General features: G+C 44.0%; 1 protein-coding gene and 1 long non-coding RNA gene across 4 annotated transcripts in view; both read left to right on the top strand.

Moving 5' to 3' along the window:
* The first annotated feature begins 181 nt into the window (after nucleotides 1–181).
* Nucleotides 182–12,035, top strand: LOC143770495 (uncharacterized). 2 transcript variants are annotated; one of them, XR_013214643.1, is made up of 3 exons: nucleotides 182–876; nucleotides 9,888–10,171; nucleotides 11,169–12,035. It is a non-coding gene; the product is annotated as an uncharacterized LOC143770495 (long non-coding RNA). The 2 variants fall into 2 exon arrangements; XR_013214642.1 differs by having other exon boundaries at nucleotides 11,166–12,035.
* Nucleotides 12,036–18,370: 6,335 nt separating this feature from the next.
* The window catches only part of LOC143770494 (uncharacterized), a 33,479-nt gene continuing 24,103 nt past the window's right edge, over nucleotides 18,371–27,746 (top strand). Inside the window, exon 1 of one of the 2 annotated variants that reach the window (XR_013214641.1) lies at nucleotides 18,371–18,940. The gene's annotated coding sequence lies outside the window, so the exon portion shown is untranslated. The remainder of the gene's footprint in view (nucleotides 18,941–27,746) is intronic. The other variant, XM_077260165.1, reaches the window with a different exon arrangement.

The raw sequence follows: 27,746 nt of genomic DNA, 5'->3' as shown, positions 1-27,746 counted from the left end.
CGCGCATTTTAAGCGAAGAAGGCTGCCGGTTCCCTCGGTAAGGTGCAGGCTGCGTCGGAGAGGTGAGTATATCAATATTTTTTATTTTAATTCTTTATTTTACACATTAATATGGATCCCAGGGCCTGAAGGAGAGTTTCCTCTCTTTCAGACCCTGGGAACCATCAGGGATACCATCCGATACTTGAGTCCCATTGACTTGTATTGGTATCGGGTATCGGTATCGGATTGGATCCGATACTTTGCCGGTATCGGCCGATACTTTCCGATACCGATACTTTCAAGTATCGGACGGTATCGCTCAACACAACACTACTGTTCAGTAATAGCATTATTATTTAATCTTAATATTGTTAATATTCTTACAGTAACATGTACATATAATGGGAAAAAATAATTGAATTTAAAAAAATCTATAAAATTATAATTATTTTAAATTATTTTATAGTTTTTTGTTTTGCCATATTTATGCACCCTTATATTATTTTCACATGTCATATTTCTGAGAATTATAATTGTTTTTTACTTGATCATTTGTGAACTGTCTTTTCTAAATATTTTACTATTGAGAAGATTTGCCAACCCTCTGTTGAACTTTATGGACATGTGTCATTTTTCAGCCGTACTTTGTAAGGTTTCCTTACTTTTAATTTCTAGTATACTATAATTTAGTATTTTGTAATTTTCTATTTTAATCACTTATGTGAAAGCTTTGAAAAAATCTAATTATATTTTCTTGTACGCGTTGAAGAAAATCTAATTAATTACATTTTACTTTAAATATATTTTATATTTCATTTCTATATTTTCTTGTATGCGGATATTCCAGGTAAAACCGAACATGGCCATATGGAAACAACTTGGTCGGGATTCTTGGTAAATAGTTCAACTTTTATATAAAGTTCATTAAGGTCTGTAAATATAAATGAATTCTTCTTTGTCTTTGCTGGATTGTCAAGGTAAGGAGGCTTATTTGCCGTACAATGCTCCTCTGGGAAATTAAATATGCAAATTGCCTCTTCTGAGAAAAAGAGGACTTAACTCTATAGCGCCACCTGTTTTAAGTAGCGATCCTACAAGTCACAATCAACCCTCTAACGAGTCGTGCAATATGACTTAGGATAAAAGCCAAATCAGTATCTCAATTCGCAGACACGGTGTTTCGGGCTGTTGGCCCTCGTCAGTGCGAAGCATGAGAATTGATTTGGCTAGGTTAGAGGCTCTGGACTGGGGTCTAAGGGGTAACGTTTCTCCTTATGGAGAGTGACATACCAGCTGGCTTGTCAAGGTAAGGAGGCTTATTTGCTGTACAATGCTCCTCTGGGAAATTAAATATGCCAGCTGGTATGTCACTCTCCATAAGGAGAAACGTTACCCCTTAGACCCCCCCGGGGGTGCTGAGAAGGTGGGGGTACTTTCCCTGATGACTACAATGGGTAAGTGTCATGATCTCAATGGCAAGAGATCATAGCATCAGCATATATAGGAACTAGCTCTTGGAAGATGGAAACTGAGCTGACCATGAACTAAACCTAACGCACAACTAGCAGTGGCCGGGTAGCATGCCTACGTTGATTCTAGATGCCCAGCACCAGCCGGAGGACTAAATAAAGCTAGCAGAGGAAAATATTAGTCCTAGCTCACCTCTAGAGAAATACCCCGAAAGGAGACAGAGGCCCCCCACATGTATTGGCGGTGAATCAAGATGAAATAACAAACGTAGTATGAAAATAGGTTTAGCAAATTTGAGGTCCACTTACTACATAGCAGAAGACAGGAAGGACACTTTCATGGTCAGCTAAAAAACCCTATCAAAACACCATCCAGAAATTACTTTAAAACTCTGGCATTAACTCATAACACCAGAGTGGCAATTCCTGTTCACAAGAGCTTTCCAGACACAGTAACGAAACTACAGCTGTGAACTGGAACAAAAATGCAAAAACAAACATGGACAAGAGTCCAACTTATCTAGTAGTTGTCTAGGAGCAGGAACAAACACAGAGAGGCTTCTGATAACATTGTTGACCGGCAAGCAACTAACAGAGCAGCAAGGTTATATAGCGAGTCCCACATCTTGATGGGAACAGGTGAACAGAGAAGATGAAGACACCAGTTCAATTCCACCAGTAGCCACCGGGGGAGCCCAGAATCCAGATTCACAACAGTACCCCCCCCTTAAGGAGGGGGCACCGAACCCTCACCAGAACCACCAGGGCGATCAGGATGGGCCCTATGAAAGGCACGAACCAGATCAGAGGCATGAACATCAGATGCCTTCACCCAAGAATTATCCTCCTGGCCGTATCCCTTCCACTTGACCAGATACTGGAGTCTCCGTCTGGAAACACGAGAGTCTAAGATTTTCTCCACAACGTACTCCAACTCACCCTCAACCAACACCGGAGCAGGAGGCTCAACGGAAGGCACAACCGGTACCTCATACCTGCGCAACAATGACCGATGAAAAACGTTATGAATAGAAAAGGATGCAGGGAGGTCCAAACGGAAGGAAACAGGGTTAAGAATCTCCAATATCTTATACGGGCCGATGAACCGAGGCTTAAACTTAGGAGAAGAGACCCTCATAGGGACAAAACGAGAAGACAACCACACCAAGTCCCCAACACGAAGACGAGGACCAACACGACGACGGCGGTTAGCAAAAAGCTGAGTCTTCTCCTGGGACAACCTCAAATTGTCCACCACCTGCCCCCAGATCTGATGCAATCTCTCCACCACAGCATCCACTCCAGGACAATCCGAAGATTCCACCTGACCAGAGGAAAATCGAGGATGAAACCCCGAATTACAGAAAAACGGGGACACCAAAGTGGCAGAGCTGGCCCGATTATTGAGAGCGAACTCCGCCAATGGCAAAAAAGCAACCCAATCATCCTGGTCAGCAGACACAAAACACCTCAGATATGTCTCCAGGGTCTGATTAATCCGCTCAGTCTGGCCATCCGTCTGAGGATGGAAAGCGGACGAAAAAGACAAATCCATGCCCATCCTAGCACAGAACGCCCGCCAAAATCTAGACACGAATTGGGTCCCCCTGTCAGAAACGATATTCTCAGGAATACCATGCAAACGAACAACATTTTGAAAAAACAGAGGAACCAACTCGGAAGAAGAAGGCAACTTGGGCAGAGGAACCAAATGGACCATCTTAGAGAAACGGTCACACACCACCCAGATGACAGACATCTTCTGAGAAACAGGCAGATCTGAAATAAAATCCATCGAGATGTGCATCCAAGGCCTCTTAGGAATAGGCAAGGGCAACAACAAACCACTAGCCCGAGAACAACAAGGCTTGGCCCGAGCACAAACGTCACAAGACTGCACAAAGCCTCGCACATCTCGTGACAGGGAAGGCCACCAGAAGGACCTTGCCACCAAATCCCTGGTACCAAAAATGCCAGGATGACCTGCCAACGCAGAAGAATGAACCTCAGAGATGACTCTACTGGTCCAATCATCAGGAACAAACAGTTTATCAGGTGGGCAACGATCAGGTCTATCCGCCTGAAACTCCTGCAAGGCCCGCCGCAGGTCTGGAGAAACGGCTGACAATACCACTCCATCCTTAAGGATACCTGTGGGCTCAGAGTTACCAGGCGAGTCAGGCTCAAAACTCCTAGAAAGGGCATCCGCCTTAACATTCTTAGAACCCGGTAGGTATGACACCACAAAATTAAACCGAGAGAAAAATAATGACCAGCGCGCCTGTCTAGGATTCAGGCGCCTGGCGGTCTCAAGATAAACCAAATTTTTGTGGTCAGTCAATACCACCACCTGATGTCTGGCCCCCTCAAGCCAATGGCGCCACTCCTCAAAAGCCCACTTCATGGCCAAAAGCTCCCGATTCCCAACATCATAATTCCGCTCAGCGGGCGAAAATTTACGGGAAAAGAAGGCACAAGGCCTCATCACGGAGCAGTCAGAACTTTTCTGCGACAACACTGCCCCAGCTCCGATCTCAGAAGCGTCGACCTCAACCTGAAAAGGTAGAGCAACATCAGGCTGACGCAACACAGGGGCAGAGGAAAAACGGCGCTTAAGCTCCCGAAAGGCCTCCACAGCATCAGGGGACCAATCAGCAACATCAGCACCCTTCTTAGTCAAATCGGTCAATGGCTTAGCAATATCCGAAAACCAGCAATAAATCGACGATAAAAGTTAGCAAAGCCCAAAAATTTCTGAAGACTCTTAAGAGAAGAGGGCTGCGTCCAATCACAAATAGCTTGAACCTTGACAGGATCCATTTCAATGGAAGAGGGGGAAAAAATATATCCCAAAAAGGAAATCCTCTGTACCCCAAAAACACACTTAGAACCCTTCACACACAAAGAATTAGACCGCAAAACCTGAAAAACCCTCCTGACTTGCTGGACATGAGAGTCCCAGTCATCCGAAAAAATCAGAATATCATCCAGATACACAATCATAAATTTATCCAAATAATCGCGAAAAATATCATGCATAAAGGACTGGAAAACTGACGGAGCATTTGAAAGACCAAAAGGCATCACTAAATACTCAAAGTGGCCCTCGGGCGTATTAAATGCGGTTTTCCACTCATCCCCCTGCCTGATTCGCACCAAATTATACGCCCCACGAAGGTCAATCTTAGAGAACCACTTGGCCCCCTTTATGCGAGCAAACAAATCAGTCAGCAACGGCAATGGGTATTGATATTTAACAGTGATTTTATTCAAAAGCCGATAATCAATACATGGTCTCAAAGAGCCGTCTTTTTTTGACACAAAGAAAAAACCGGCTCCTAAGGGAGATGACGATGGACGAATATGTCCCTTTTCCAAGGACTCCTTTATATATTCACGCATAGCAGCATGTTCAGGCACAGACAGATTAAATAAACGACCCTTTGGGTATTTACTACCCGGGATTAAATCTATGGCACAATCGCACTCTCGGTGCGGAGGTAACGAACCAAGCTTGGATTCTTCAAAGACGTCACGATAGTCAGACAGGAACTCAGGAATTTCAGAGGGAATAGATGATGAAATGGAAACCACAGGTACATCCCCATGAGCCCCCTTACATCCCCAGCTCAACACAGACATAGCTTTCCAGTCGAGGACTGGGTTGTGAGATTGCAGCCAAGGCAATCCTAGCACCAAATCATCATGTAGATTATACAGCACCAGAAAGCGAATAATCTCCTGGTGATCCGGATTAATACGCATAGTTACTTGTGTCCAGTATTGTGGTTTATTATTAGCCAATGGGGTGGAGTCAATCCCCTTCAGAGGAATAGGAGTCTCCAAAGGCTCTAAATCATACCCACAGCGTTTGGCAAAGGACCAATCCATAAGACTCAAAGCGGCGCCAGAGTCGACATAGGCGTCCGTGGTAATAGATGACAAAGAGCAAATCAGGGTCACCGATAGAATAAACTTAGACGGTAAGGTGCAAATGGAAACAGATTTACCAAGCTTTTTAGTGCGCTTAGAGCATGCTGATATAACATGAGTAGAATCACCACAATAGAAACACAACCCATTTTTCCGTCTAAAATTCTGCCGCTCGCTTCGGGACAGAATTCTATCACACTGCATACTCTCTGGCGATTTCTCAGTGGACACCGCCAGATGGTGCACTGGTTTGCGCTCCCGCAAACGCCTATCGATCTGAATAGCCATTGTCATGGACTCATTCAGACCCGCAGGCACAGGGAACCCCACCATAACATCCTTAATGGCATCAGAGAGACCCTCTCTGAAAGTCGCCGCCAGGGCGCACTCATTCCACTGAGTAAGCACAGACCATTTACGGAATCTTTGGCAGTAAATTTCCGCTTCATCTTGCCCCTGAGATAGGGACATCAAAGTTTTTTCTGCCTGAAGCTCCAAATGAGGTTCGTCATAAAGCAACCCCAAGGCCAGAAAAAACGCATCCACATTGAGCAACGCAGGATCCCCTGGTGTCAATGAAAAAGCCCAGTCCTGAGGGTCGCCCCGGAGCAAGGAAATCACAATCCTGACCTGCTGTGCAGGATCTCCGGCAGAGCGAGATTTCAGGGACAAAAATAATTTGCAATTATTTCGAAAATTCTGAAACCCAGATCTATTCCCCGAGAAAAATTCCGGCAAAGGAATTCTCGGCTCAGATACAGGTGCATGACAAACAAAATCTTGCAAATTTTGTACCTTCGTGGCGAGATTATTCAAACCTGCAGTTACACTCTGAAGATCCATTGCAAACAGGTGAACACAGAGCCATTCAAAGGAGAGAAAAAAAAAAAAAAAAAAAAATTTCAGCAGCCTACTTATTTCTCTCCTTTCTCAGCCAAGGATTTTAACCCTTTAGTGGGCCGGTCAAACTGTCATGATCTCAATGGCAAGAGATCATAGCATCAGCATATATAGGAACTAGCTCTTGGAAGATGGAAACTGAGCTGACCATGAACTAAACCTAACGCACAACTAGCAGTGGCCGGGTAGCATGCCTACGTTGATTCTAGATGCCCAGCACCAGCCGGAGGACTAAATAAAGCTAGCAGAGGAAAATATTAGTCCTAGCTCACCTCTAGAGAAATACCCCGAAAGGAGACAGAGGCCCCCCACATGTATTGGCGGTGAATCAAGATGAAATAACAAACGTAGTATGAAAATAGGTTTAGCAAATTTGAGGTCCACTTACTACATAGCAGAAGACAGGAAGGACACTTTCATGGTCAGCTAAAAAACCCTATCAAAACACCATCCAGAAATTACTTTAAAACTCTGGCATTAACTCATAACACCAGAGTGGCAATTCCTGTTCACAAGAGCTTTCCAGACACAGTAACGAAACTACAGCTGTGAACTGGAACAAAAATGCAAAAACAAACATGGACAAGAGTCCAACTTATCTAGTAGTTGTCTAGGAGCAGGAACAAACACAGAGAGGCTTCTGATAACATTGTTGACCGGCAAGCAACTAACAGAGCAGCAAGGTTATATAGCGACTCCCACATCTTGATGGGAACAGGTGAACAGAGAAGATGAAGACACCAGTTCAATTCCACCAGTAGCCACCGGGGGAGCCCAGAATCCAGATTCACAACAGGTAAGCCTGCAAGATACTGTATCTAACTGTTGCCATTGATGGATATGGGATACCTGTGAAATCTTTATAAATGACTCTGGCTTATGCCTGTTGCTAAAAGGATGTATTGAAATACTCCCTCCCTTACTCAGCTTCCGTTATGTTCCCTTCTTGTTGTACCTTCTTATCTGCATAGTGCTCACAGCACGTCCTTGCAGTTTCGTTTAATATACTTTTCTGTTGATATATTGTTGGATTTGTTGCAATAAAGTATTATATGTATTTTTAATATAATTATGCCTATGTGGACTTCTTTACTCCCTTTTCTTGTGTTTATTTCTTATATACCGTATATACTCGTGAATAAGCCGACCCGGGTATAAGCTGAGAAACCTAATTTTGCAAAAAAAAAAACTGGGAAAACGCATTGACTCGAATATAAGCCAGGAATGCATTATCCCCTCATCCCCATCATTATATGTGTGGATCCTTATTCCAATCCTTGTCTGCATAGCTCCTTATCACCATCCTTGTTTGCATGGCTCCTTATCACCATCCTTGTCTGCATGGCTCCTTATCACCATCCTTGTATGCATGGCTCCTTATCCCCATCCTTGTATGCATGGCTCCTTATCCCCATCCTTGTATGCATGGCTCCTTATTCTCATCCTTGTCTACATGGCTCCTTATCCCCATCCTTGTATGCATGGCTCCTTATTCCCACCCTTGTCTGCATGGCTCCTTATTACCATCCTTGTCTGCATGGCTCCTTATTCCCATCCTTGTCTGCATGGCTCCTTATTCCCACCCTTGTCTGCATGGCTCCTTATTACCATCCTTGTGTGCATAGCTCCTTATTCTCATCCTTGTATGCATGGCTCCTTATTCCCACCCTTGCCTGCATGGCTCCTAATTCCCATCCTTGTCTGCATGGCTCCTTATTCCCATCCTTGTATGCATGGCTCCTTATTCCCACCCTTGCCTGCATGGCTCCTTATTCCCATCCTTGTCTGCATGGCTCCTTATTCCCATCCTTGTATGCATGGCTCCTTATTCCCATCCTTGCCTGCATGGCTCCTTATCCCCATCCTTCTATGTATGGCTCCTTACCCCTATCCTTGTCTGCATGTCACCTTATTCCAACCCTTGTCTGCATGGCTCCTTATCCCTATCCTTGTCTACATGGCTCCTTATTCCCATCCTTGTATGCATGGCTCCTTATTCCCATCCTTGTATGCATGGCTTCTTATTCCCATCCTTGTATGCACGGCTCCTTATTCCCACCCTTGCCTGCATGGCTCCTTATTCCCATCCTTGTCTGCATGGCTCCTTTTTCCCATCCTTGTATGCATGGCTCCTTATTCCCACCCTTGCCTGCATGGCTCCTTATCCCCATCCTTGTCTGCATGGCTCCTTATTCCCATCCTTGTATGCATGGCTCCTTATTCCCACCCTTGCCTGCATGGCTCCATATTCCCATCCTTGTCTGCATGGCTCCTTATTCCCATCCTTGCCTGCATGGCTCATTATTCCCATCATTGTCTGCATGGCTCTTTATCCCTATCCTTGTCTGCATGGCACCTTATCCCCATCCTTCTATGCATGGCTCCTTACCCCTATCCTTGTCTACATGGCTCCTTATTCCCATCCTTGTATGCATGGCTCCTTATTCCCATCCTTGTATGCATGGCTCCTTATTACCATCCTTGTATGCATGGCTCCTTATTCCCATCCTTATATGCATGGCTCCTTATTCCCACCCTTGTATGCATGGCTCCTTATCCCTATCCTTGTCTGCATGTCACCTTATTCCAACCCTTGTCTGCATGGCTCCTTATCCCTATCCTTGTCTACATGGCTCCTTATTCCCATTCTTGTATGCATGGCTCCTTAGTCCCATCCTTGTATGCATGGCTCCTTATTCCCATCCTTGTATGCATGGCTCCTTATTCCCATCCTTGCATGCATGGCTCCTTATTCCCACCCTTGCCTGCATGGCTACTTATTCCCATCATTGTCTGCATGGCTCCTTATCCCTATCCTTGTCTGCATGCCTCCTTATTCCCACCCTTGTCTGCATGGATCCTCATTCCCACCCTTGTCTGCATGGCTCCTTATTCCCATTCTTGTCTGCATGGCTCCTTATTCCCATCCTTGTCTGCATGGCTCCTTATTCCCATCCTTGTCTGCATGGCTCCTTATTCCCATTCTTGTCTGCATGGCTCCTTATTCCCATCCTTGTCTGCATGGCTCCTTATTCCCATCCTTGTATGCATGGTTTCTCATCTCTATCCTTACATGTGTGGCCCCCATGAGAAAAGCATAAAAAAAATCCTGCTTACCTTCCCTGCGTGCCCTCGCTGCATCTTGTTCCGATGCCAGCAGCTCTTCCTGCCAAGCGATCATGTGTCCCCGCTCATTAAGGTAATGAATTTTCACCTCTCTCCACGCCTATAGAAGTGGAGAGAGGAGAATATTCATTACCTTAATGCGCGGGCACCATGATAGTCCGGCTGCGGCTGTAACTGTGCACACTATAAGAGAAATGAATATTCATTGCCAGAGCAGTGAATATTCATTTGTCTTTAGCAGCGGGCACAGGCTTTAGCCACAGGCATCGGCTCCTGCCTCCTGTTACCCGCTGCACCACCGCTCCCCCTCCCCACCTTCTCCTGGGCCAATGACTTGTATATAAGCCGAAGGGCATGTCTTCAGCGCAAAAAAAGTGCTGAAAAACGTGGCTTATACACGAGTAGATATGGTATATGATTATTGTTCGTATTTGTGCTTTCCTTTTTGTAACATATTTCCTATTTTTGATCTTATAGTCGTCTGTCCTGATCCATACACAATTCCGCCCACGAAGCGTATGTGCTACAACAACTGCGACAACATGAACAGCACAACAGAACTCTGTCCGATACCTCCAATGGTTGGATGTGACTGCATAGATGGTTATGTTTACCAGTCCGCAGACTCCAATGTCTGCGTCCCTCTGTCATGTTGCACAATAATCTGCCCACCTAACATGCAATTAAATCGCTATCTCACAAAACACAGGAAAACCTGCTTGACAATGGGCAAACCACCAAAGCCATTTTTTAGCTTACAGGTACATTGCGTTTGTAAATCTGGCTTCATTCTGTCCAATGATCCGGTCCCAGTGTGTATACGGATTACTACGTGCTTACAGCGCATTGCAGACAAGAAAGCTAATAAGACAATATTAGGTCAGAGATAATATATCAGGTCAGCTGACAGTTCGAGGCTTAGATGTTTTTCTTCTTATGGCACAAAATTATCAATCCTGCATAACATTTTTCCTATTGATATACTGTTGCAGTTACTGGATTGGAGACATGTATATAAAACAGTAATCTGCCAATCTGAGAAGTAGAGATGAGCAAACTTGAACTTAAAAGTTCGGAGTTCGTACCGGACAGTTAATGTCCAGTGTTAAAATTCGAACACAGACTTCTCTCGAAAGTCCATTACAATGTTCGGAGTTCCAGAGAAAGTCAGTTGCAGAGAGAGAGAGGGAATTTTTCCTTCTCCAAAATTGGGTTCCAGTTCTGGTTCGAGTTCAGATACAGTTCTGGTGCCAAATCCAAACGTTGGTTCTGGTACCAGAATCCGAACTTCTACTGGTCTGCTCATCCCTACTAAGTAGCATTGGTATATGTTTTTGGAAATTTTTCAAACACACATCATCGGGAACAAAATCCACAAACTTGAAAAATAAGACTACTCATGCTTGGAAGCCTTACCCTATTTTCTTTATACAGTAACTTGAAAGCTATAGTATTCACAGTGACATGTTGTGTCTTTTTCCATTCTGGTCTCTCATCACATAAACCTGGAGTGGAAAAAGACTGTTCATATCTGAGGACTCTGAGGACGCTGAGGACTCTCAATTCTAAATATTTTTGAATAAAGAAAAGAAGACATTGTCCCGAAAAGGTTACCAAGCATGACTAGTCTAATTTTTCAAGTTTATCGATGATGTTCTTGATGACACCTTTTTCTATATGGAAGGAAAATAAAACAAATTTGCGATAACTCGGATACAGGCGTGATCTTATGGATTGTATTCATTTTTTCGGAAGTAGATGGAGCAATTGAATTTTGGACTATTGGCGGGAATTTATCAAGACTGGAGTTTCATCTGAAGCGCTCTTGGGCAATTTATGTAAGCGACATTTATCACGCAATCACCATTTTGTCTGTTTTTTCTGAATCTCTAATAGATAAAGTGACCTCAGAGCTGTTATTAGGGTGAAAAGTTCAATCTGTTAGACTTTGTTCAAAATGGCTTGCAAATTGGATTCGAGAACTAAAGCAACCGTGTGAAGAACCATTGATTGAGATTAGAAAGTCTTACGGAATTATGTCCCGTTTTTAGCTATTTGCAAAATTTTGGTTAGCTACTTTGATGCGTCCTATTGAAACAGAGACCAGCTAAACATGTATCCATCATGTTTTTTACAGGATGTGAATGTCTACAATAATTCGATAAAAATAATAATAATAATAATAATAATAATAATAAATTAATACTAATATATGATATATAATAATATATTATATAATGAATTATTATACCAATAATTAATAATATGAATAATAATTAACACTGTTATAGATATAATTAATTATTATAATACATAATAATAAAAATTATTATATTTGGAAAATGTAGGATTAATACTGTATGTTATCTTGATTTTTTTAAACAATATAATACTATTTCTTAAAACTGTATCACGCAAATATTTTTGGCTAATCAACATATCCAATGGTGTGTTTCAAATATTGTGATTGGACACCAAAGTATTTCTATATAAATAATTATGGTATAAAATTTGCTGAACTTCCTCAATAAACTCAGATCTGAACACAATCTTCTTAGCGTCTGGTCTTTTCAACACATGTAGAAGAACCGATACATTAATAATCTCAATCGTTTTAGAATTGGACCAAATTCTATGAAACGGTGAACCAAATTTAAGAAGAAAAGTAGTGCTCTCATTACATTTCGGTCATGTTTGGATACATTTACTCCATATACTTAACCTATGTCTTAGTCAAGTTTTCACTAGAGAATAGGGTAATTTCTACCGGTGGCCAAAGTATGTGTTTGACAGTTATGAAGACTGCATGAGAGTGGCCTGTTATTTATTTATTTACACAATAGGGTTTTATTGCTTTGGCTGTATATTTCAGCTTTTAGACTCTCAGACATTGTTGGAAAATTATCTGTTTTACTTGGGACACACAGAAAAAATTATCACAAAGTGAAGAAGTACAAGCTGTGACAGTTTACACATTGTTGTTCTTCCTGCTTTGCTGCAGCTGCTGCTATAACTTTCAACAGTATTTGCGATCTGAACAATTTAAACAGCGCCACCCCCTTCCATGGCTGTGTCAGATATTGCAGGTTACGGTTAGTCCAATTTAGGTAAATGGGAGGCACAGTTCCTGAACATTCCTGGAACATGACATGAAAAAGTAGACCTATTTTTCTAAATGTAGTCAACCCCTTTAACCCCTTAACCCCCGCTGTTTTTTTTTTCGGTTTTGCATTTTTGTTTTTCGCTCCCATTCTTCCCAGAGCAATAACTTTTTTTATTTTTCCGTCAAATATGGCTGTGTGAGGGCTTGTTTTTTGTGGGATGAGTTTTTGAATGACACTATTGGTTTTACCATGTCATGTACTATAAAACGGGAAAAAAATTCCAAGTGTGGTGAAATTGCAAAAAAAGTGCAATCCCACACTAAAACTGACCTGCCATTATGATTCTCCAGGTCATTACGAGTTCATAGACACCAAACATGTCTAGGTTCTTTTTTATCTATAAGTGGTGAAAAAAAATTCCAAACTTTGTAAAAAAAAAAAAAAATTGCTCTAATTTCCGATACCCGTAGCGTCTCTATTTTTTGTGATCTCGGGTTGGTTGATGGCTTATTTTTTGCGGGCTGAGCTGATGTTTTTAATGATACCATGTTGGTGCAGATATGATCTTTTGATCGCCCATTATGGCATTTTAATGCAATGTCGCGGTGACCAAAAGAAAGGAGTTATAGTGTTTTGACTTTTTCTCGCTACACCGTTTAGCGATCAGGTGAATCCTTTTTTTTATTGATAGATCGGGTGATTCTGAACGCGGCGATACCAAATATGTGTATGTTTGATTTTATTTTTATTGTTTTATTTTGAATGTGGTGAAAGGGGGGTGATTTGAACTATTATTTTGGCTCTGCTACATAGAGGCGATGTTCAGATCACCTCTATATAGCAGATTTACTCACTTGTTACAGGAGATCTCAGGTTTTCATGCCAACACACCGGTGACACGCGATCACATTATGGGGGTTCACCGATGTGCGTATTTCCAGCGCGATTGCCGGAAGCGCGATTTAAATGCCAATGTCAGAAGTTTGACAGTGGCATTTAAATGTTTAATAGCTGCAGGTGGATTACGATTCCACCTGCAGCTATTGCAGGCACATGTCAGCTGTTCAAAACAGCTGACATGTCCCCTGAAAGATGTGGGCTCACCACTGGAAGCCACATTAAAGGGAAGAAGCCCAACATCAGTGTGCTATTGCGCCCGATGTCGGTAAGGGGTTAAATTAATTCAAGTGAAATCAAGACTGAACAAATAGTCAGATGCAGGAAAGCAAATAAATAAAACTGAGGTCTGAAAATAAAGCCGCATGAATAATATACATCAAAAGTCAGAATTCATCTTTACCCATGTGCACCTCCTGCTGGAGTGGTGCAAGCCCCAAAACCTTCCTCAGAAGTTGGCGCTAGACCTGTGGAGGGTGTCATTTAAACTCCCCTGAGCCAACAAGAATCCCCTGTAAAAAAAAGCCTATTTCCTACAGTTATGTTTTTTCACACATTTATCCTGGTTCCATTTAATTTAATAGTTTCAGTTTTTTCTTTCTGAGCCTGTTATTTCTTTCCCTAACTTTGCCCTTTTGGTGTGCATGCACTTGTCTCAGCCTCTACATTTCTCTACATCGAACCTCATTTGCCAAGTGTTTGCCCATCAGACATCTTATCCGGATCATTCTGTAATATCATAAAGTCAAGGTCAGATTTTAGTATCCTACAGATTGTTGCCATCAGCAAAGACTGACACTTTACTCTCAATCCCATCCACAAGGTCTTTAATAAAGATATTAAAAAGAATTGGTCTTAGCACAGATTCCTGCGGTCCCCTCTGCTCCCAGTACATATCCTTGCGGTCCCCTCTGCTCCTAGTACAGCTCTCTGTGATCCCCACTGCTCCCAGTACTGATTCTTGAAGTTTCCACTGCTCCCAGTACAGATTCCTGTGGTCCCCAATGTTCCCAACACAGATGTCTGTGGTGTCCATTGCTCCTAGAACAGATCCATGCGGTCCCCACTGCTGACTACAGGTCCTTCTCAAAAAATTAGCATATAGTGTTAAATTTCATTATTTACCATAATGTAATGATTACAATTAAACTTTCATATATTATAGATTCATTATCCACCAACTGAAATTTGTCAGGTCTTTTATTGTTTTAATACTGATGATTTTGGCATACAACTCCTGATAACCCAAAAAACCTGTCTCAATAAATTAGCATATCAAGAAAAGGTTCTCTAAACGACCTATTACCCTAATCTTCTGAATCAACTAATTAACTCTAAACACATGCAAAAGATACCTGAGGCTTTTAAAAACTCCCTGCCTGGTTCATTACTCAAAACCCCTGAAGCGCCCCCACACCGCCGCAGGGCCGAGGGGTACCCGGAGCCGGGCCTCTAGGTCTCAGTCCTGGGGTTGTCACGGTGGCTAGACCCGGTCCGTGGCCCTGTCTGTCAGTGGGGGACGTCCGGTGCAATAAGTGGTGTTGTAACGGTGCAGTTGTGGGGTGCAGGTCGCGGTAAATAACGAGGACACCAGGTTGCAGTCTCTTTACCTCTTTTCTGGAGATCTCTGAGTCCTCAGTCCAGAATACGGTTCACCAGGCTGCGCAAGTCCGGCCGGTCCAATGGCACTTCCAGAGTTCTCTTCACAGGTGGAAATCGGTGCCTTCCTTCTTAGCGCTATGTGTTGTAGTCCTCCCCTGCTGTGCTTACGGAAAGTACCCCACAACTGTTGTGTCTGTTTCTTAAGTTCCCTCACAACTCGATTAAATGATGTTCTTCTAATCGTCCGTCCCTCCCTGATGTTACGGTTAGAACGGCACCCGTTTGTCGGGTAGGCCTGGAGTTCTTCCGGGACCCTAGAGACGCCCCTCTCCCGCAATTGCCTCCCAAGACTTCATAGGTGATATGTGTTAGACAGCCCGCCTTAAACTGACTGTCCTGCCGCTGTTTAGAGTATTGCTTGAAGCTGAATGTTATAATACTCCCTCGGCGTTCCGGCCACCGGTAGTGCGCCTCAGTAGGGTGTTGCTTCGGTCTTACAGCACGACCCCTACTGGAATTCTCCTATTGCTTGATCTCGTTTCTCACTCAGCACAATCTATCTCGCTTCTAGTCCTTTCTTAGGGCACCGCCGCTATTCTGAGCAGGCACGGTCCCGTTACGTTCTTTCCAATGCCAAGCCTCTGCCAGGATCCCACCCCTGGCAGAGACCCTACTGTCTCTTCCTCCACAACACCCTCTGCCACTGAGTGTTGCTTCGTCCAATCCAGTCAGCTTTCTGATCTAACTTCCTGCCTGACCCCCAGTTTACCCACTATGGTGGGGAGTGGCCTAATGAATAGAACCCTTAGCTCCCCCCGGAGGCCCTGCGGTGAAATGTATTGGTGTCTGTGATACCTGATCAGATGAACTCCTTCAGTGCCATCGGACGCACCATGGCTCCCCATAGTGGCGGAGCCACAGTACTGCAACGACCAGGACTCTGGGGCGCTGCACCCCCATCATGGGTAAGACTAGCGACCTGACAGATGTCAAGAAGGCCATCATTGACACCCTCAAGCAAGAGGGTAAGACCCAGAAAGAAATTTCTCAACAAATAGGCTGTTCCCAGAGTGCTGTATCAAGGCACCTCAATGGTAAGTCTGTTGGAAGGAAACAATGTGGCAGAAAAAGCTGTACAACGAGAAGAGGTGACCGGACCCTGAGGAAGATTGTGGAGAAGGACCGATTCCAGACCTTGGGGAACCTGAGGAAGCAGTTGACTGAGTCTGGTGTGGAAACATCCAGAGCCACCGTGCACAGGCGTGGGCAGGAAATGGGCTACAGGTGCCGCATTCCCCAGGTAAAGCCACTTAAAAGCAGCACTGGACTGTTGCTAAGTGGTCCCAAGTACTTTTTTCTGATGAAAGCAAATTTTGCATGTCATTCGGAAATCAAGGTGCCAGAGTCTGGAGGAAGACTGGGGAGAAGGAAATGCCAAAATGCCTGAAGTCCAGTGTCAAGTACCCACAGTCAGTGATGGTGTGGGGTGCCATGTCAGCTGCTGGTGTTGGTCCACTGTGTTTCATCAAGGGCAGGGTCAATGCAGCTAGCTATCAGGAGATTTTGGAGCACTTCATGCTTCCATCGGCTGAAATGCTTTATGGAGATGAAGATTTCATTTTTCAGCACGACCTGGCACCTGCTCACAGTGCCAAAACCACTGGTAAATGGTTTACTGACCATGGTATTACTGTGCTCAATTGGCCTGCCAACTCTCCTGACCTGAACCCCATAGAGAATCTGTGGGATATTGTGAAGAGAAAGTTGAGAGACGCAAGACCCAACACTCTGGATGAGCTTAAGGCCGCTATTGAAGCATCCTGGGCCTCCATAACATCTCAGCAGTGTCACAGGCTGATTGCCTCCATGCCACGCCGCATTGAAGCAGTAATTTCTGCCAAAGAATTCCCGACCAAGTATTGAGTGCATAACTAAACATTATTATTTGATGGTTTTTTTGTTTGTTATTAAAAAACACTTTTATTTGATTGGACGGGTGAAATATGCTAATTTATTGAGACAGGTTTTTTGGGTTATCAGGAGTTGTATGCCAAAATCATCAGTATTAAAACAATAAAAGACCTGACAAATTTCAGTTGGTGGATAATGAATCTATAATATATGAAAGTTTAATTGTAATCATTACATTATGGTAAATAATGAAATTTAACACTATATGCTAATTTTTTGAGAAGGACCTGTATATCCCATTTAGAGAATGTACCATTTATGACGACTCTTTGTTTCCTGACATTTAGCCAATTCCTTACCCATCTGCATATAGTTTCCCCCAGTGTAGCTTCTGTATAAGGCTGTTATGTTGAACTGTATCAAATGCCTTTGCAAAGTCCAGATAAATCACATCAGCCGCCTAACCAACATCCCGATTTGCACTCACCTCCTCATAGAAACCCAACATGTTGTCAGACACGACTTATTCTTCATGAGTTCATCTCTTATAATACCCTCAGATATGTCACAGTACTGATGTCAGGCTTACCGGATGGAAGTTGCCTGGATCCACCTTCTTACCTTTAAAAAATATTGGTACCACGTGAGCCATCCTCCAATCCTGTGGCACCAACCCCTGTTACAAGAGAGACTAAGAATATGAGATACAGCAGTCTATCAATTACTAAGCTCAATTCCCTCAATATCCATGGATGAATGCCATCTGGGCCAAGGGATTTGTCAATGTTTAGTTTGCTCAGACGCAGGCATACTTCTTCTTGTGATAAACTAATAATATCAGGCGGTGAACTTTGATGTTTGCTTTTTTGAATGATCCCTGGAACAGGCAGATCATTGGTGAACAAGGATGAAAAGTGCCTGTTTAATATCTCAGCCTTTTCTTTGCCCTCTATAATTATCTTATTATCATCTTTTAAAGGGCCAATACCATCTCTTTTTTTCTTTTTCACATTGATGTTTTTATAAAAATTTGATATGTATTTTAATCTTGTTAGCGAATTGTTTCTCTGTGGATAACTTTGCTAGCTTGATTTCTTTTCTACATTTCTTACTTAGATCTTTATACTCCTTAAATGTTATTAACGTATTCTTCGTTGTTTTTGTCTTATTAAACTTTGTACTGTCTTATTTATCCATAATGGTTTCTTTTTGTTCTTGGACATTTTATTACCAGAGGTATCAGCTTTCTACAGGTTTCTAGTAGTATTTCCTTAAACATGCCCCATTTACGTTTGGTATCCCCAGTTACGAAGACATGGTCCCAGTGTATACGATTAAAGGGGTTGATCAGTCCAAACCGATAAGTCTGCAGTCACTCTGTGTGACTGCAGACTTATGAATCCCAACAGGGCACGCCCTTTGCACTGCGGGGATTCTGGCATGGGACCAGAGGGTATGTATGTGTTATAGATACTCCCAACCGGAGCCCGTCTAGTGGGCATGGCCTTGCTCCGTAGACTTGTATGGAGTGAGGCTGCATCCATTCTAATGGGCATGGTCGTGGTCACATTCAGTGGGCGTGGATGACTAGAGGGCACGACCACGCTCCATATGAGAGTATGTAAGCAAGACCATGCCTAGTGGCCAGGAGGATGTACAAATCATATACACCCTCCTGTCACAGATCGGAAACCAGCAAGTCCTCACCGAGCACTGTGCATGCACCAGGGGGGATTCCTAAGTCTGCAGTGACACACAAAGTGGACCGATTTGGACCGGACAACCCCTTTAAGCTCTTCCTGCAAATTTGTTGAAATCAGCTTTCCTAAAGTTCCAGGTTTTTGCATTTCCTCTTTGAAATATTTTATTGAATATTACATAGAAGCTTACCATATTATGGTCACTGCATCCCAAATGCTCCTGGACCTGTAGATCTGAAATTGTATCTCTTCTATTTGACAGGTCCAGATCCAGCACATAACCTCCCCTGGTCGGTTAATCTACCAGCTGAGAGAGGTAATTGTCCTGAACTGAAAATAAGAACCCACAGCTTTTAACTTTTGCATTAATACCCCTTAATTAGTGACTCCTTTATTCATGACAAATTCAATAGATTTGTACTTCTTTTTTTAAGTTGTCTTTTGCTATTTAGTTACTTTTCTGATTTTACATCAATGTGTCTTTTTCTTTATGTTTTTGACAACTTCGTGAATTGCTCCTTTTTAAAAAAATTAAAATTAAATTAAAGCTAAAATTAAAGCTGCACTCTGTAACGCTATAGCATGCAAACATGGAATATATGGAATTGGAATTTTAGCAGGGCATTAATTTAGCACCATGATCTGACACACTGAAGGGTAAGTGGTTACTATGATAATGCCAAAAAGACTGAAATAACAAAAAAAAACAAAAACATTTTTTTCCCGCCGATGATAATGAAATTATATAAGGGGAAAATCTTGAAGAATTCAAATTGGGTTTATATAGTATAAACTAGAACAGCAGCAAACATTACAAAGAGAAGGGAAAGAAGGGAGTTTTTTTTTCTTGGCTAAAGTGTTGTTTGGGGGATGTCCTATCAATGATTAACTTCTGCATCTTGATCTCCAGTAATATGATTTGAATTAGAGATGGAGATAGGATTTAGGCTCAGAATCTGTCTATTTTGCACTGAATTTCAGTAGTCGCCTAACCGATGCCTCCATATGCATAATTAATAAGCCACAGCAGTGTTGGCATCGCACCCATCGCATGGACTGTCACACGATTAATTTCCTCCTTGTTCCGTTCACATTCTATGGTTTTTATCGTGATCCTCAAACGATTTTAGATTCTCCAGGTTGTCCCACCTGTTGTGAACTCTGTTCTCGAACTCCCTCCTGTGGTCAGGAATGGTATTTCTGTGAGTTCTGTCCGTGGGTTCCCTCTGGTGGCTGAAAGTGGAGCTGCTGGTCTTGAAGTGGCTTCATCAGCTGCATTGTTTAGGACTGGGCTGGTTCCTCTATTTAACTCTGCTCAGATCGTTACTTGATGCCAGCTGTCAATGTATCAGTACTGGTTCAGATCTCACTTGGATCTCCTCATGACCTGTCTACTCCAGCGAAAGCTAAGTCCCTGCTAAGCTCATTTGTTGTTCATTTGTGTGCTGAATATATTTCTGAGTACCTGCTAATTTTCTGTCCAGCTTGCTTATCATGATATTGTCTCGCTAGCTGGAAGCTCTGGGTTGCAGAGTGGCACCACCGCACCGTGAGTCGGTGTGGGTTTTTTTCGCTCACTCTGCGTGGCTTTTTGTAGTTTTTTGTGCTGACTGCAAAGATCCCTTTATCTATCTTCTGCCTATTTATGTAGAACCAGAACACATGAGCTGCGCGCACAGTGAACAAGCCAGTAAAGACATGTTCACACCACCAAGAGACTTGAAAACACAAAAAAGCACAGTAAAACCAAAACCACTCTGTTGCAAAAAAATCACAGTGGACAGCAAGTGCTAGTAAAAAGATGGAAAAAACAGGGTATTTGGTTGATACGTTTTTTGCAAAAAATGTATATTAAGCCGCTGTACCAATCGCCAAGGTATACCCATATCACAGCAGTCCTAACTAATGAATGTAATCCCTATCTGATGTATTTAAAACCTGGTCATATGTACAATACCTGTATGAGCAGGATTCAGAAAAGGAATGTCCATGTGGACACGTTGGACAGAACGGCTCCTGTGCGCACAGCTCAAAAAAAGAGGGGTGGAGGCCTCCCCAGTCTTGTAGAAACAAGAAAACAATTATGTAGAACCAGAACACATGAGCTGCGCGCACAGTGAACAAGCCAGTAAAGACATGTTCACACCACCAAGAGACTTGAAAACACAAAAAAGCACAGTAAAACCAAAACCACTCTGTTGCAAAAACAATCACAGGGCACAGCAAGTGCTAGTAAAAAGATGGAAAAAACAGGGTATTTGGCAACCAAATACCCTGTTTTTTCCATCTTTTTACTAGCACTTGCTGTCCACTGTGATTTTTTTGCAACAGAGTGGTTTTGGTTTTACTGTGCTTCTGCCTATTTAGTAGAGGCCCCGTCTCACATAGCGAGATCGCTAGCGAGATCGCTGCTGAGTCACAAGTTTTGTGACGCAACAGCGACCTCAGTAGTGATCTCGCTATGTGTGACACGTACCAGCGATCAGGCCCCTGCTGCGAGATCGCTGGTCGTGTCAGAATGGCCTGAACCTTTTTTTGGTCGTTGAGGTCCCGCTGACATCGCTGAATCGGTGTGTGTGACACCGATCCAGCGATGTCTTCACTGGTAACCAGGGTAAACATCGGGTTACTAAGCGCAGGGCCACGCTTAGTAACCCAATGTTTACCCTGGTTACCAGCGTAAATGTAAAAAAAACAAACACTACATACTCACCATCTGTTGCCCGTCAGGTCCCTTGGCGTCTGCTTCCTGCTCTGACTGAGCCGCCGTAAAGTGAGAGCACAGCAGTGACGTCACCGCTGCGCTCTGCTCTCAGCTCTCACTGTACGGCGGCTCAGTCAGAGCAGGAAGCAGACGCCAAGGGACCTGACGGGCAACAGATGGTGAGTATGTACTGTTTTTTTTTTTTACATTTACGCTGGTAACCAGGGTACACATCGGGTTACTAAGCGCGGCCCTGCGCTTAGTAACCCGATGTTTACCCTGGTTACCCGGGTGCTGCAGGGGGACTTCGGCATCGTTGAAGACAGTTTCAACGATGCCGAAGTCGTTCCCCTGATCGTTGGTCGCTGGAGAGAGCTGTCTGTGTGACAGCTCCCCAGCGACCACACAGCGACCACACAGTGACGCTGCAGCGATCAGCATCGTTGTCTGTATCGCTGCAGCGTCGCTGTGTGAGACGGGGCCTTAAGACTGGCCTCCTTTGCTGAAACCTGTCTCATTCCTGTGTTTGTGCCTTCCTCTTAACTCACAGTCAATATATGTGGGGGGCTGCTCTTTCCCTTTGGGGTATTTCTCTGAGGCAAGGTGAGGCTTTATTTCTCTTTAGGGGTAGTTACCTCTCAGGCGGTGAAGAGTCGTCTAGGCAGTGTCAGGCACGATCCATGGCTAATTCTAGTGTGTGTGATAATAGGATTAGGGTTGCGGTCAGCAGAGCTCCCACTTCCCAGAGCTCGCTCTATTTTGCAGTTTGACTATCAGGTCATTCCAGGTGCTCCTAACCACCAGGTCCATAACAGTACAGCTGGCCGCAAAGTGTTAATGCATCTCAATAGAGGGATAAGAGAAGTTCTGAGACCATTTTTTTTTCTCTGTAGTGTGCTTTGCCTTTCTTTTCCCCTAAATCTCTGGGTGGTTCAGGACTCAGGTGTAGATATGGACATTCAAGGTTTGTGTTCTTGTGTGGATAATCTCACTGCAAGGGTAAAAAGCATTCAGGATTATGTAGTTCAAAATCCTATGTTAGAGCCTAGAATACCAATTCCTGATTTGTTTTCTGGGGATAGATCTAAGTTTCTGAATTTCAAGAATAATTGTAAACTGTTTCTTGCTCTGAAACCTCGCTCCTCTGGTGACCCTAGTTAGCAAGTAAAGATCATTATTTCCTTGTTGCGTGGTGACCCTCAAGACTGGGCATTCTCCCTTGCGCCAGGAGATCCTGCATTGCTTAATGTTGATGCATTTTTTCTGGTGCTTGGATTGCTCTATGACGAACCAAATTTTGTGGATCAGGCAGAGAAAATCTTGCTGGCTCTATGTCAGGGTCAGGATGATGCTAAAATGTATTGTCAGAAGTTTAGAAAGTGGTCTGTGCTTACTCAATGGAATGAGTGTGCCCTGGCAGCAATTTTCAGAAGGGGTCTTTCTGAGGGCCTTAAGGATGTTATGGTGGGGTTCCCCACGCCTGCTGGTCTGAATGAATCAATGTCCTTGGCTATTCAGATCGATTGGCGTTTGCGGGAGCGGAAAGTTGTGCACCATATGGCGGTGTCCTCTGAGCAGAAGCCTGAGCCTATACAATGTGATAGGACTTTGACCAGAGCTGAACGGCAAGAACACAGACGTCAGAATGGGCTGTGTTTTTACTGTGGTGACTCCACTCATGCTATCTCTGAATGTCCTAAGCGCACTAAGCGGTCCGCTAGGTCTGTCACCATTGGTACTATACAGCCTAAATTTCTTTTGTCCGTTACTTTGATTTGCTCTTTGTCATCCTACTCTGTTATGGCGTTTGTGGATTCAGGCGCAGCCCTGAATTTGATGGACTTGGAGTATGCCTGGTGCTGTGTTTTTTTCTTGGAGCCCTTGCAGCATCCTATTCCATTAAGGGGAATTGATGCTACGCCTTTGGCCAAGAATAAGCCTCAGTACTGGACCCAGTTGACCATGTGCATGGCGCCTGCACATCGGGAAGATATTCGCTTTTTGGTGTTGCATAATTTGCATGATGTGGTCGTGTTGGGTTTGCCTTGGCTACAGGTCCATAATCCAGTATTGGACTGGAAATCAATGTCTGTATCCAGTTGGGGCTGTCAAGGGGTCCATGATGATGTTCCAGCGTTGTCAATTTCTTCTTCCACTCCTTCTGAAGTACCTGAGTTTTTGTCGGATTACCAGGATGTATTTGATGAGCCCAAGTCCAGTGCCCTGCCTCCTCATAGGGATTGTGATTGTGCTATTAATTTGATTCCTGGTAGTAAGTTTCCTAAAGGCCGACTTTTCAATTTATCTGTGCCAGAACACGCCGCTATGCGGAGCTATATAAAGGAGTCCTTGGAGAAAGGGCATATTCGCCCGTCATCATCACCGTTAGGAGCGGGGTTCTTTTTTGTGGCCAAGAGGGATGGTTCTCTGAGACCTTGTATAGATTACCGCCTTCTTAATAAAATCACGGTCAAATTTCAGTACCCTTTGCCTCTATTGTCTGATTTGTTTGCTCGGATTAAGGGGGCTAGTTGGTTTACCAAGATAGATCTTCGAGGAGCGTATAATCTTGTGCGTATTAAGAGGGGCGATGAATGGAAAACCGCGTTTAATACGCCCGAGGGCCATTTTGAGTATCTGGTGATGCCATTCGGGCTTTCTAATGCGCCATCTGTATTCCAGTCCTTTATGCATGACATCTTCCGAAAATATCTGGATGGATTCATGATAGCATATTTGGATGATATTTTGGTCTTTTAGGATGATTGGGAGTCTCATGTGAAGCAGGTCAGAATGGTGTTCCAAGTCCTTTGTGCTAATTCCTTGTTTGTGAAGGGGTCTAAGTGTCTCTTCGGAGTTCAGAAGGTTTCCTTTTTGGGCTTCATTTTTTCCCCTTCTACTATCGAGATGGATCCAGTTAAATTCCAGGCCATTTATGACTGGACTCAGCCTACTTCTGTAAAGAGCCTTCAGAAATTCCTGGGCTTTGCGAATTTTTACCGTCGCTTTATCGCTAATTTTTCTAGTATTGTCAAACCACTGACTGATTTGACCAAGAAAGGTGCGGATGTGGTGAATTGGTCCTCTGCGGCCGTTGCGGCGTTTCAGGAGCTGAAACGTCATTTTTCTTCGGCCCCTGTGTTGTGTCAGCCAGATGTTTCACTCCCTTTTCAGGTCGAGGTTGATGCTTCTGAGATTGGAGCAGGGGCTGTTTTGTCTCAGAGAAGTTCTGATGGCTCTGTGATGAAGCCATGTGCTTTCTTTTCTAGAAAGTTTTCGCCTGCTGAGCGTAATTATGATGTTGGCAATCGGGAGTTGTTGGCTATGAAGTGGGCATTCGAGGAGTGGCGACATTGGCTGGAGGGCGCCAAGCATCGCGTGGTGGTCTTGACTGATCACAAGAATCTGACTTATCTCGAGTCTGCCAAGCGGTTGAACCCTAGACAGGCTCGATGGTCACTGTTTTTCTCCCGTTTCGATTTAGTGGTTTCATACCTTCCGGGTTCTAAGAATGTGAAGGCTGATGCCCTTTCAAGGAGTTTTGTGCCTGATTCTCCGGGAGTTTCTGAGCCGGCGGGTATTCTCAAAGAGGGGGTAATTTTGTCTGCCATCTCCCCTGATTTGCGGCGGGTTCTACAGGAGTTTCAGGTGGATAGGCCTGACCGCTGTCCTGCAGAGAGACTGTTTGTCCCTGATAGATGGACTAGTAGGGTTATCTCGGAGGTTCATTGTTCGGTGTTGGCTGGTCATCCTGGAATTTTTGGTACCCGAGATTTGGTGGCTAGGTCCTTTTGGTGGCCTTCCTTGTCACGGGATGTGCGTTCTTTTGTGCAGTCCTGTGGGACTTGTGCTCGGGCGAAGCCCTGCTGTTCTCTTGCCAGTGGGTTGCTTTTGCCCTTGCCGGTCCCGAAGAGGCCCTGGACGCATGTTTCCATGGATTTTATTTCAGATCTCCCTGTCTCTCAAAGGATGTCGGTCATTTGGGTGGTTTGTGATCGCTTCTCTAAGATGGTCTATTTGGTACCCTTGCCTAAGTTGCCTTCATCTTCTGATTTGGTTCCGTTGTTTTTCCAGCATGTGGTTCGTTTGCATGGCATTCCGGAGAACATTGTGTCTGACAGAGGTTCCCAGTTTGTTTCGAGGTTTTGGCGGTCCTTTTGTGCTAAGATGGGCATTGATTTGTCTTTTTCTTCGGCTTTCCATCCTCAGACAAATGGCCAAACTGAACGAACCAATCAGACTTTGGAGACCTATCTGCGATGCTTTGTTTCTGCTGATCAGGATGATTGGGTGACCTTCTTGCCATTGGCTGAGTTCGCCCTTAATAATCGGGCCAGTTCGGCTACTTTGGTTTCTCCTTTTTATTGTAATTCTGGTTTCCATCCTCGTTTCTCTTCAGGGCAGGTTGAGCCTTCGGACTGTCCTGGTGTGGATTCTGTGGTGGACAGGTTGCAGCAAATTTGGACTCATGTAGTGGACAATTTGACATTGTCACAAGAGAAGGCTCAATGTATCGCTAACCGCCGTCGCCGTGTTGGTCCTCGAGTTCGTGTTGGGGATCTGGTTTGGTTGTCGTCTCGTTATGTTCCTATGAAGGTTTCTTCTCCTAAGTTTAAGCCTCGTTTTATTGGGCCTTATAAGATTTCTGAAATCCTCAATCCTGTCTCATTTCGTTTGGACCTTCCAGCTTCTTTTGCCATCCATAATGTGTTCCATAGGTCGTTGTTGTAGAGATACGTGGCGCCTATGGTTCCTTCCGTTGACCCTCCTGCTTCGGTGTTGGTCGAGGGAGAATTGGAGTATGTGGTGGAGAAGATTTTAGATTCTCGTATCTCGAGACGGAAACTTCAGTATCTGGTCAAATGGAAGGGCTATGGTCAGGAAGATAATTCCTGGGTTCTTGCCTCCGATGTCCATGCTGCCGATTTAGTTCGTGCCTTTCATTTGGCTCATCCTGATCGGCCAGGGGGTTCTGGTGAGGGTTCGGTGACCCCTCCTCAAGGGGGGGGGGGTACTGTTGTGAACTCTGTTCTCGAACTCCCTCCTGTGGTCAGGAATGGTATTTCTGTGAGTTCTGTCCGTGGGTTCCCTCTGGTGACTGAAAGTGGAGCTGCTGGTCTTGAAGTGGCTTCATCAGCTGCATCGTTTAGGACTGGGCTGGTTCCTCTATTTAACTCTGCTCAGATCGTTACTTGATGCCAGCTGTCAATGTATCAGTACTGGTTCAGATCTCACTTGGATCTCCTCATGACCTGTCTACTCCAGCGGAAGCTAAGTCCCTGCTAAGCTCATTTGTTGTTCATTTGTGTGCTGAATATATTTCTGAGTACCTGCTAATTTTCTGTCCAGCTTGCTTATCATGATATTGTCTCGCTAGCTGGAAGCTCTGGGTTGCAGAGTGGCACCACCGCACCGTGAGTCGGTGCGGGGTTTTTTCGCTCACTCTGCGTGGCTTTTTGTAGTTTTTTGTGCTGACTGCAAAGATCCCTTTATCTATCTTCTGCCTATTTAGTAAGACTGGCCTCCTTTGCTGAAACCTGTCTCATTCCTGTGTTTGTGCCTTCCTCTTAACTCACAGTCAATATATGTGGGGGGCTGCTCTTTCCCTTTGGGGTATTTCTCCGAGGCAAGGTGAGGCTTTATTTCTCTTTAGGGGTAATTACCTCTCAGGCTGTGAAGAGTCGTCTAGGCAGTGTCAGGCACGATCCACGGCTAATTCTAGTGTGTGTGATAATAGGATTAGGGTTGCGGTCAGCAGAGCTCCCACTTCCCAGAGCTCGCTCTATTTTGCAGTTTGACTATCAGTTCATTCCAGGTGCTCCTAAGCACCAGGTCCATAACACTTACCATTTATATAGAAAAGTGTTTGCGATGAGCTGGAACCAAGGGGTGATCTTCACCTCGCCCCGCTTGGCCCTCTCTAATAACTGCGTCAACAATTCTTTTGACACGTAGCAACGGTTTCGGATTTCATTGGGATCAGGATCAACTTTGACTTCCTTCTGTACAAACACGATGTAATCTATCTCATGTTCTCCCCAGATACCATCTGACTGAGCTTTGTAGTAAATCCTGGTTGGATACCGAAGTTCATCAGGTTTTACCTGCTCCATTGGAATTCCTAATTCGAATGCCCAATATTTGCTCATATAGGAATTAGAGGCCGTAAACAAAAAGATGGACAACATTGAGGACTGCACAAAGAAGGATCCATTTTCAGTTCTAAGGCAGCTCAGGACATGGATTGTTGACCGTGGACTCCAGTGAATTATCCGTCAAGATTTGAGATATCACTTAAACCTGAATTCAAGGGATATATTGGCAACAATGAGAAAATCTGATGCCAAGCAGAGGATCAATTCACTTCACCTTTATTCTAATCAGCAGAATAGAGGACTGACATTTCATAATTATAACT

The sequence above is a fragment of the Ranitomeya variabilis genome, chromosome 4 (assembly GCF_051348905.1).
Source record: "Ranitomeya variabilis isolate aRanVar5 chromosome 4, aRanVar5.hap1, whole genome shotgun sequence".
NCBI classification, from domain to species: domain Eukaryota; kingdom Metazoa; phylum Chordata; class Amphibia; order Anura; family Dendrobatidae; genus Ranitomeya; species Ranitomeya variabilis.
This window is presented reverse-complemented; position numbering and strand designations above follow the sequence as displayed.